Source organism: Mastomys coucha, unplaced genomic scaffold (assembly GCF_008632895.1).
Source record: "Mastomys coucha isolate ucsf_1 unplaced genomic scaffold, UCSF_Mcou_1 pScaffold6, whole genome shotgun sequence".
In the NCBI taxonomy this organism is placed as follows: domain Eukaryota; kingdom Metazoa; phylum Chordata; class Mammalia; order Rodentia; family Muridae; genus Mastomys; species Mastomys coucha.
This window is the reverse complement of record NW_022196912.1, coordinates 87,720,757-87,730,728: the sequence shown is the minus strand read 5'-3', so window position 1 is coordinate 87,730,728 and position 9,972 is coordinate 87,720,757. Positions and strand designations below refer to the sequence as shown.

General features: G+C 42.2%; 1 long non-coding RNA gene across 4 annotated transcripts; it reads left to right on the top strand.

The window, feature by feature from the left end:
* The first annotated feature begins 1,573 nt into the window (after positions 1-1,573).
* LOC116079943 lies at positions 1,574-7,717 on the top strand. Of its 4 annotated transcripts, none has more exons than XR_004114237.1 (5): positions 1,574-1,972; positions 2,627-2,792; positions 3,645-3,776; positions 4,554-4,637; positions 7,421-7,717. It is a non-coding gene; the product is annotated as an uncharacterized LOC116079943 (long non-coding RNA). The 4 variants fall into 4 exon arrangements; XR_004114238.1 differs by having other exon boundaries at positions 1,577-1,972; positions 2,627-2,733; XR_004114239.1 differs by lacking the exon at positions 2,627-2,792 and having other exon boundaries at positions 1,584-1,908.
* Positions 7,718-9,972: the final 2,255 nt, after the last annotated feature.

Genomic DNA, 9,972 nt, shown 5'->3' with positions numbered 1-9,972 from the left:
GGATGAGGAGACTTGTGGGCCGTAAGTCTAACATTCAAAAACCCAGAATTAGACATTAATAGCATCTAAAGAAAGACGTTTGATTATGATATTCCCTCCTATTATCAAGTTTTTGGTGGTGGTATCCAGACAGTCTCAAAAAATGAATAAAATAAACCAACATGTAAAAGTCAAAGATGTGACACGCCTAGTTCCTTCAGGAAGTTCTTAGTTCCCACAGGAAGCCTTTTCTCAGTCCTACTCTTAAATTCAGACAAGCCACAGCCAAGCCTTTGTCTGTTGTGTTTGTGACTTCCATGGTGTTAGTTCTCCCTTTATGATCAGTCTCAAGTCACCAAAATTAGGTCTCTGAACTTCCACCACTTAGACACAATATGCACATATTACCTCAGAAACACACATAGCCCTGGCTGTCCTGAAACTCACATTTTCCTCAGCCTCCTGAGTGCTGGGATTAAAGATGCAACCATCATGAGGAAAGGCATAACTGTTTCAGGTTTGAACTTTAAGACTTTAATTAATCCTCTAACCCATGTTTGGAGTCTTCACAATAAATTTTGGTGAAGTATCAATCAGTTTGATCATTTTTACATATCTAAAACCATCATATTCTGCACCAGAATAGTTTTTTTGTTTGTTTGTTTGTTTTTTTTAGTTAACACAGAAAAGGGAAGTCAAAAGTACTGAATTTACTGTGCTCCTGTAGCCTAGGAGCTGAGAGACTTGAGGCAAAGACATAGGAAGCTAGAGCTCAATACATTTAAAACTAAACATAAACTATTAGAGTAGGCCAGTGCTGGTCCACACCTTTAATCCCATCACTCAGGATGCAGAGGCAGACAGATCTCTGTGAGAGGCCAGCCTGATCTACAGAGTGGGCTTCAAAGCCTAGTACACTCAATACTCTCTCCATTTAGAGACTATTATATACATTTAAACACTAGTTAAATTCAATACTCCCTTTCCTCTACAATCCTGATTTTAAAAGAAAAAAGTGTGTGTGGGGTTACATTTCTTATTGCATAACTATTGTAGATGCATCCAGAGGCTCAGTCCTGAGATGGCCTAACCCGGGCCTCTCAAAGTGCTTCTCGGGCATGTAAATGACCCTCCAGGATGCCTGAGAAGCCCCTCCCATAGCCAACCAGCCATCCTTCCACAGCAAGCTGAGCACTACCAAGTACAAAACCAAGTAGGCCAGAGGTCCATCTCTCCTTTCCTCTGTCTGCTTCACTACCTGGTTTGGGCTTTCCTCTCTCCCATAGCCACTTGGTGTGTCCTCTTGTCTGCGTTCTTCTTGACTCTCTTCTCCCTTTCTTCTGCACTCCTTTTATCTCCTTTTCCTTTCTTGCCCTCATTTTTCTCTTCCTTGATTTGAATAGTTTAATCCAAAATGTAGTTTCTGTTACCCATTTTCTCCTGAACTTGAACATATGAGATAGCCCTAAGCTAATTTTATTCAGGGATGGGGTACCCCACCCCATCCCCTCCCTCCCTCTCCCCCCTCACCATATCATGGTAATGAAAAACAGCTGTCTACAGGACTGTTAAAGAATGAGAAGGGTTGGAGAATCAATGCCCTGTGTGACATCACCACTGAGGTGGGGGCGGGGTAGCCCTCTCTGAGCCCAGCAGAAGGGAGATAGCCATCTTTTGCTGCCTCTATGCCTCCTGGTCTCTAAGAAACGTGAACTATGAGGACTACCAGCCAAGTCCTAGGGAAAGGTTTCCCCTCAAGAGCCAGCATGTGGCCATGGCCTAACACTAGCTCTTATCAGATAAGTGCCTCTGTTTGACAGATCATCATTGTATGCCAGGCACTGGGCTGGATCCTGTGGTAAATGACATCAATGAGGAAGATCCCTGCCCCCACAGAACTGGCCTTATAATGAGGAACATTCACAAAGAGTAAATAAATAAAATTAGGCACCATGGTGGAGGAGATGAGTTGAAAACAGATAAGCGTGGAAAAGTTAGTAAACAATGGGGGGGAGGCATGGGGCTAAGTAACTTTGAGTGCAGTGTATGTACATATATGTTGGTGTCCCTCCACATGCATGTGTGGAAGCTTAACACCCAGTGTCTTCCTCTATCCCCTGTCTCCATCTCCCCTATACTAGGATTACAGACAAACCTGGCTTTTTAGAAGCACATGGAGAATCTGAAATGAGTGCCTCACACTTGCATAGCAAGCACTTTACAGATTGAGCCATTTCCCCAGCCCTGGGGAACTATTTTTGTTTGTTTGTTTTTTGTTTGTTTGTTTTTTCAAGACAGGGTTTCTCTGTGTAACCCTGGCTGTCCTGGAACTCACTCTGTAGACCAGGCTGGCCTCGAACTCAGAGATCTGCCTGCCTCTACCTCCCAAGTGCTGGTATTAAAGGCATGTGCCATCACTTTCTGGGGAACTACTTTTAATCAGTTAATACTAGCAAAATTTAAGGGGACTCCTTGAGAACAATTCACCTTGGTGTTTCTCATCTATTCTTGGCACTATGCAATGTGAGATCCTGAACTAAACCGCGTCCTTGGAAGTGAAGTGACACAGTTTTCATCCTCAACAATGACAACTTGGTTGTAAAAGAGTGATGAAATAAATGACCATCACAATAAAGTCTTTTATCAGTACAGTCACAGAGACCTGTCAGCTTAATTCTGTCAAACTCTACGAGTGAGCAGGCCAAAGACTGCAGTGTTCCTCCCTTAAAGAAGAGAAAACCAACCTCCAGAGAGGTAGCAATTACTCAGGGCCACAGAAAGCAAGGACCGGGACCCCGGACTTTCTCTGGGAGGTGATCACCACTCTACATGACAGTTATACATGCAGCGAAGGGGGGCTTAAGCACACTGTCAGGCAGGACTGTGCTCAGCTAACTAACCTGCATTCTCAGTTAAACTACAAAAATTGAGAGATGTTTGCTAAACATAACCATTATTAAAAATTACCTACTGGTATACAGTTAGGTCCATTCAAATGAAGATTACACAGGATTATTTTTAGTGTGATGTGTGTTTCTGAAGTAATTTGTGCATGTTGTGTCTAAGTGATGGAAATTCAGAGACTTAGTTTTGGTGACTTCAGGCTGGCCATAAAGGGAGAACTAACACCTTGGAAAAAGCACAACACATATGCTTGGCTGCGCCTTGTCTGAATTTAAGAAAGGGTTTCCTGCAGATCAAACTGGATGTGCTACATCTTTTTTTGGTTTTTGGTTTTTGGTTTTTGGTTTTTTTTTTTTTTTTTTTTTTTTTTTTTTTTTTTTTTTTGAGACAGGGTTTCTCTGTGTAGCCTTGGCTGTCCTGGAACTCACTCTATAGATCAGGCTGGCCTCGAACTCAGAAATCCGCCTGCCTCTGCCTTCCAAGTGCTGGGATTAAAGGCGTGTGCCACCACCGCCCAGCTGATGTGTGACATTTTTAACATTTAAATTTTTTGTTTAAACAAAACATCCAGTTCAACCACAAAGCCCCTCATAACAGTAACAAATCAGCCAAGAGACATGTCTGAACTTCTTCTTGGAGAGCCACTTGTTAAAGCATGGGGCCAGCATATCATGGGGCCTGCATCCACTGTGCATGTGTGCCCCTTTGCTAGTACTTAAGTAAATGGTTTAAACCACTAACGTCTGTTTCCTCCTCCACAGATGCTTCCTTCCAAGCGGAAAGGGTTAAAAGAGATCTGATCAAGTGCTTTGGAAAATATGATTACCATGGTTGGCTGTACCCACTAGAAACAACCTCCTCTCTGTTGGCAGCTTGTTCTCTCACCAGAGTTTGTATGTGGATCTATGATATCTCCTCCTTTGTATCTTAGTGTCTTAAACCAGAGTACAGTCAAGCAAGCCTGCCTCCCCTCTCCCTCCTTCCCTTCCTCCCCCCCCCCCCACACACACACACTCCCTCTCTTTCAAGACAGGGTTTCTCTGCCTGGTCAACCAGAAACTAGCTCCATAGACCAGACCGGCTTCAAGATTCCCCTGCTTCTGCTTCCCTAATGCTGGATTCAAGGTGTGCACCACCACCACGACCTGCCTTTTTTATATTGCTGCCTATTTGCCTGTCTATACAACAGTGTATGCCTACAGACTTGGTGCTTTTGAGACCAAAAGTGGGCATTCAATCCTCAGCTTTGAGTTTACTACAGTTGTAAGCCACATGGTGGGTCCTGGGACTCTGGAAGAGCAGTCAAGTGCTCTTAACCACTGAGCCATCTCTCCAGCCCTCAGTCATGACTCTCTTAAATGTCTGGAGATGCTTTGAGAACTGTTTGTTATGCATTCATCATTGTGTGAGTATTTTTTGCAAACCTAACTGCTGAAGTTCAGTCACTCCATGCCTTGATGCAATCTCAAGATGTGGGAAACAGGACACATTTGAGGTTACCACCAAAATATCCCAGCAGTGTTTCATGGCAACCTTTTTTTCATAGGTAACTATATATTTAAAGAACATAAAATTAAAGTATGCGAAGCAGTAACATTTTTTATCACCATTTTCAAGTACTATGTACTGGCCATGATTGTATTGCTCTCCTCATTTTATATTGCTGACAGGACAGTACGTCTGTACCAGCATCACCTCAAGCAGGAGTCATGTGTGATGCAAGGATGTCATCACAGCTGCAGTGTTGCTAGATGGTATGAGTTTTTTTATCCCTTTTATAATCTTTTTGTTGTTGTTATTTTTGTTCTTATATGTTGTGATGGTTTGTATATGCTTGGCCCAGGGAGTGACACTATTAGAGGGTGTGGCCCTGGAGTAGGTGTGACCTTGTTGGATTAGGTGTGTCACTGTGGGTGTGGGCTTTAAGACCCTCATCCTAGATTCCTGGAAGTCAGTATTCTGCTAGCAGCCTTCAGATGAAGATGTAGAACTCTCAGCTCTGCCTGGATGCTGCCATGTTCCCACTTTGATAATGGACTGAACCTATGAACCTGTAAGCCAGCCCCAATGAAATGTTGTCCTTATAAGTGTTGCCTTAGTCATGGTATCTGTTCACAGCAGTAAAACCCTAACTAAGGCATTTATAAATGTACCTTTTATTCACCTGATATAATTGTTGTTTTAGAGGCTTAGTACTGAATAATCTCACTCTTTTTTAACTTTCTGAACTCTGGCTAGTAGGGGGGGTGGGGGACCAGGGGGGGTGGGGGAACTCAGTTCTGGCCCAATTTTTTTGTTTGTTTGTTTGTTTGTTTGTTTGTTTTCGAGACAGGGTTTCTCTGTATAGCCCTAGCTGTCCTGGAACACACTCTGTAGATAAGGCTGGCCTCGAACTCAGAAATCCACCTGCCTCTGCCTCCCAAGTGCTGGGATTAAAGGTTTGCACCACCACTCAGTGCCCCCTAATAATCTTATGGGACTTACAGACCACATCAGACCTCTGGTCTGTGATGGAAGTATTGTTAGGTTATGAATGCTGTATATCAATTTATAAATGCACTGGGCAAAACATGTGGCTGCGTATTGATTCCGTAAGCCCTTGGAACATTAGAGCAAAACTAAGATGCTGAAGTCCTGAGTAGTTCCCAGTTTAACTGCCAGCTACCTCATCCAGGTACTCTTCCGTATCCTAAAGACATGATCTAGTTGTATTATCACATGAAAAGAGTAGGAAACATCAACTTGGGGTATAGAAAAGGCCACTAGGGCTGGGCATTGGTGGCACATGCCTTTAATCCCAGCACTTGGGAGGCAGAGGCAGGCGGATTTCTGAGTTTGAGGCCAGCCTGGTCTACAGAGCAAGTTCCAGGACAGCCAGGGCTACACAGAGAAACCCTGTCTTGAAAAACCAAAAAAAGAAAAGAGAAAAGAAAAAAAAAAAGAAAAAGAAAAAGAAAAAAAATGGTCACTAGGATCTGAGAAATCTTGTGATGAATCTGGAAAGCTTTGTAAAAACAAAGTCACATGAGGAAAGCAGCCATCTATAGCTATGTTGTGTGTCTATGTCTGAGTCTGGATTTTCTAGGATAATGAACACAGCAGCACAGGGAAGAGGAATGGTAGGCAGTCTGTGACTCAGACAGCCACACCATTCAGCCTCCACTGCAATTGCCTACCTTAAGTAGGGATTAATTAGTTTGTTAATTAACTTTCAGGTGGCATCCCACTACACAGCCCTGGCTTGCCCTGGTGCACTATGTAGATCAGGTAGAATGGCCTTGAACTCAGATCTGCCTGCTTCTTCCTCTTGAGTGCTAAGATTAAAGGTGTATGTGTGCCACCAAGCCGAGCTCAGAAGAAGAGATGTTAAATGTCTCTTACTGATAAAAACCACTTTTGGTTTTGTATTTGTTATTTGTAACGAGGAGCACCTGAGTATACACAGCAGGAGCACTGGCTCTTCCGAGGCGTGTGGCAGGAGCTCAGGAAGTTAGTCTGCACACCAGGCCCCTTGCCTTTAGAAACAGTGTCATCGCGGGTGGTCACTGATCCTATCTCTTAAATGTCTCAAGAATTTTTGTTCACTGTAGCTTCACTTTTAATCTTTATCTTATTTCTCTCCTATCAGTGGTTTGCTTTTGTTTTTTAATTGTCTGGTTTAATGGTTATTAATTACAGAACAAAGTCATTTAAAATTTAGAACAATTAAATGCAGAGACATATACACTTTCTCTTGAAGGACTTGAACACATGCAACCTTTTGATGTAGAAAGTCCTCAGAATCACTACACTGTGCAGAGTATATTCAGAACCAAATACTGAGAATTTCCAGCTGGATGTTGTGGTGCAGGTCTTTAATCGCAGCTGTCAGGAGGCTGAGGCAGGTGGGTCTCATAGTTTGAGGGCAGCCTGGTCTACATAGTGAGTTTCAGGGTAGCCAGAGCTATATAGGGAAATCCTGTTTCAGAAAAATCAAGAGGTGGCCGAGCAGTGGTGGTGCATGCCTTTAATCCCAACACTTGGGAAGCAGAGGCAGGTGGATTTCTGAGTTCAAGGCCAGCCTGGTCTACAGAGTGAGTTCCAGGACAGCCAGGGATACACAGAGAAACCCTGTCTCAAAAAACCAAAAAAAAAAAAAAAGAAGAAAAGAAAAAAAAAGAAAAGAAAGAAAGAAAAAAAGAAAAGAAAAGAAGAGAAAAATCAAGAGGTGGGGGGCAGGATTTCCTTCCAATATAGGAAACAGAAAGAACTTGGCCTAGACAATAACATGCTTCATAATAGGCCCCTTATGAGTTTAATCAAATTCAATTCTCATAACTTTGCCAAGAAAAATTATATATGTACATGTATATATCATACTATATGTACATATGTATAGGTGTACAGATATATATTGATATACATTATAAAAGAGAATGTCAGGAGAAATAGCTTCTTTGCCAACACCGGGCAACTTGATTTTCTAGTCCCAATTGCTGTCACAAAGCTGGCCAGGACTTCTTAGGATAGCTTGCTTTCTCTTTTCGACTCTTTTCAGATTTTGCAAACAATAAAACTGAAAAGGCCTTCAAACAAAACAACAAACCCTCAGATACAATCCCAATGGCATCTTCACCAGCCCAGTGTTGGGGGAAGGCAGCGGTGTCCATTCCACAGCAAAATCTCTCCTGGTCCATGTAAACTTGTCACCGTTCCTAGAATTTGCCTTCAACCATCTGTTCATTCCCTCTCCACACAGGAAGACTTCTCTCCTGTTTCTGCTAATACACCCCCCTTCTTTTCCACATACTTGCAACTCTTATATAAGACAATAAAATAAAATAAAATAAAATCACCCTTGTTTCTTCCATGTTTATGCTGAAACTTAAGGCCTCCTGTCATGGGGAAACCACAACAGGGGCAGAGAGCAGAAGGTAGTGGGAGGAATTCAGGTTAGGATCAGAGAGTGAAAGCTCAAGACCTGGGATGGGACTTGTCCTGCCTGCTTGAAGCTGGGGTCCATTCCTGGCACTACAGGAAATTAAGTCAAATTAAAACAAACAAACAAACAAAACAGAAAACTCAAGTACTTGGATAGAGGCTAGACTGGAAAAGTGTTAGTTACATCAGGCTGGGTGTAACATAATTGGGAATGGTGGGATTTTTAAAACTATCATTCAAAGGCCTTTTAAACATATTGGAGTCAGAAAGGCCACATCTTGTCCACTACAACTAATCTGAGTTCAGAGGCCACCTCTGATCTGTCTAGGGTGTGGACAAGTTGTTTAATCTTTCTCAAGCTTGATGTCCTCATCTGGAATGGAGATTAATCCTGTAGGCACAGATAAGATCCGGCTGTAAAAACCTACCACATTGTACTTGATACCAGAGTGTGGAGATAGAATTGCTATTTTAAGCTCATATGTGAATGGGGCATTTTTAATAACAATAGCATTATAAAATGAAGATCCTCCATTGTAAGTCACACTGCAGTTGCCAGGTATAGGACCCAAGCCACTCTCTCCAAGACTCTTTAAATGTCTGGTTCTTTAGCTTAATGAAGGCCCTTCCAGGGTTCTGTAACTTCTACCTCCTGCCACCACTACTGGCCCACGTGTGTGTTTTTCCCTTTTCCCATCTGCATCAAAGGTCCCATTTGGTTTTGAATCTAAACTCTAGACTCTTGCTTTTTAGAATGATTCACAAGAAGGACCGGTCCTCATTTCTATTTTCTCAATGTTGTCATATCCATAATTTTATGTCAAAGAACTAGAGCCACCACAGCATTGGTACTTCTCAACCAGTGGGTACTGAGCCCCCTGGTTATGGCAGGCATAGCTCTAGATACTACAGGTCATTCAGTAAAGGGAAATAGATCTCACCTTTACCTAGATCAAGAGAAAACAATCAAGGTCAATGCAGAAGGAAATAGATAGCACTATAAACAGAGCAAAGTAGGCCATGAGTAGTCAGGGTCAATGAAGGAACAAAGGACAGGTTACATGACATGGATAGTCAGAGTGTGTCTGTCAGAGGAGGTGGCTGGCAGCTGAGCTGGCCTGAATGACAGAAGAAAGCAGTCATGTGATGTCTGGAGGCACTATCTCAACAAGGTCAAAGGCCCTGGAGTGAGAATGAATTTGGCATGTCCAGGAATAGATGCCAGTCTGGGCTGTCTGGGACATGTTGAGGGAAGGAGTATGTGGTGATAGATACGGGCAAGAATAAGAGCTTTCCCATAGAAATCACTTTAGGGTTGTTGGGGTGGTTTTGTTGTTGTTTTTTGGGTTTTATTATTTGTTGTTTTTGTTTTGGGTTTTTGTTTTAGGAGGGGTATTGTTTTTGTTTTTGAGGGATGGTATGATCCAACTTCTGTTTTGCTCTCCTGTATCATAGGAAATAGATCTTTAGGAAAACAAAAGTAAAAGCACAAAGGGGGAAAAATCCTTTAATGTCAATTCTATTTGTCATTAAAGAAAAAATGAAATTAGTTTCCAGCAGGAAGTAATCACACTTTGGTGGTTGAGGCTGTAGCCTTTTCAAAGTTCTGTTTTACCGGGGCTCAGGATTCTATTTTCTGGAAGCTATATTTGGATACTTCTGCCAATGACTCATCAAGTAACCTTTCTTAGGAAACTAGCAAAATGTAGCAAGGATGAGTACCTCCTAGGAGTGCCGGGTTAAGTATAGAGAAGGCAGAGGCACAGTTGAAGGGTTCAGCTTCGCATTCAGCAACAATCTCATTACTTAAGACCTTTTTCATTTGCTCTCAACATTAAGCTGATGACTGAAGAAAATCATTTGGCAGTTAATTTGTATTCTCATGCTCTCTAGTTAGGGTGAAACTGTCCCCACACAAAGCAGGTGATTATATTAGTATATAGTCACAAGAGTCTTTGGAAAGAAAAGCATTAACCCATGGGAAGCAAGTTGCCTTGGCATGTGTTGTTGAAATATGGCAAAGCAAGCAAAAAATAAAAATAAAAAATAAAATATATAAAAAAACCAACCTTAAACGCACACCTAAGTAACAGTTTGATGGGTGGTATTTCTTCCACTGCATGGGATAGCTCCTTCTCAGGAACCCAGGACAGGAATAGTTATGTGTCC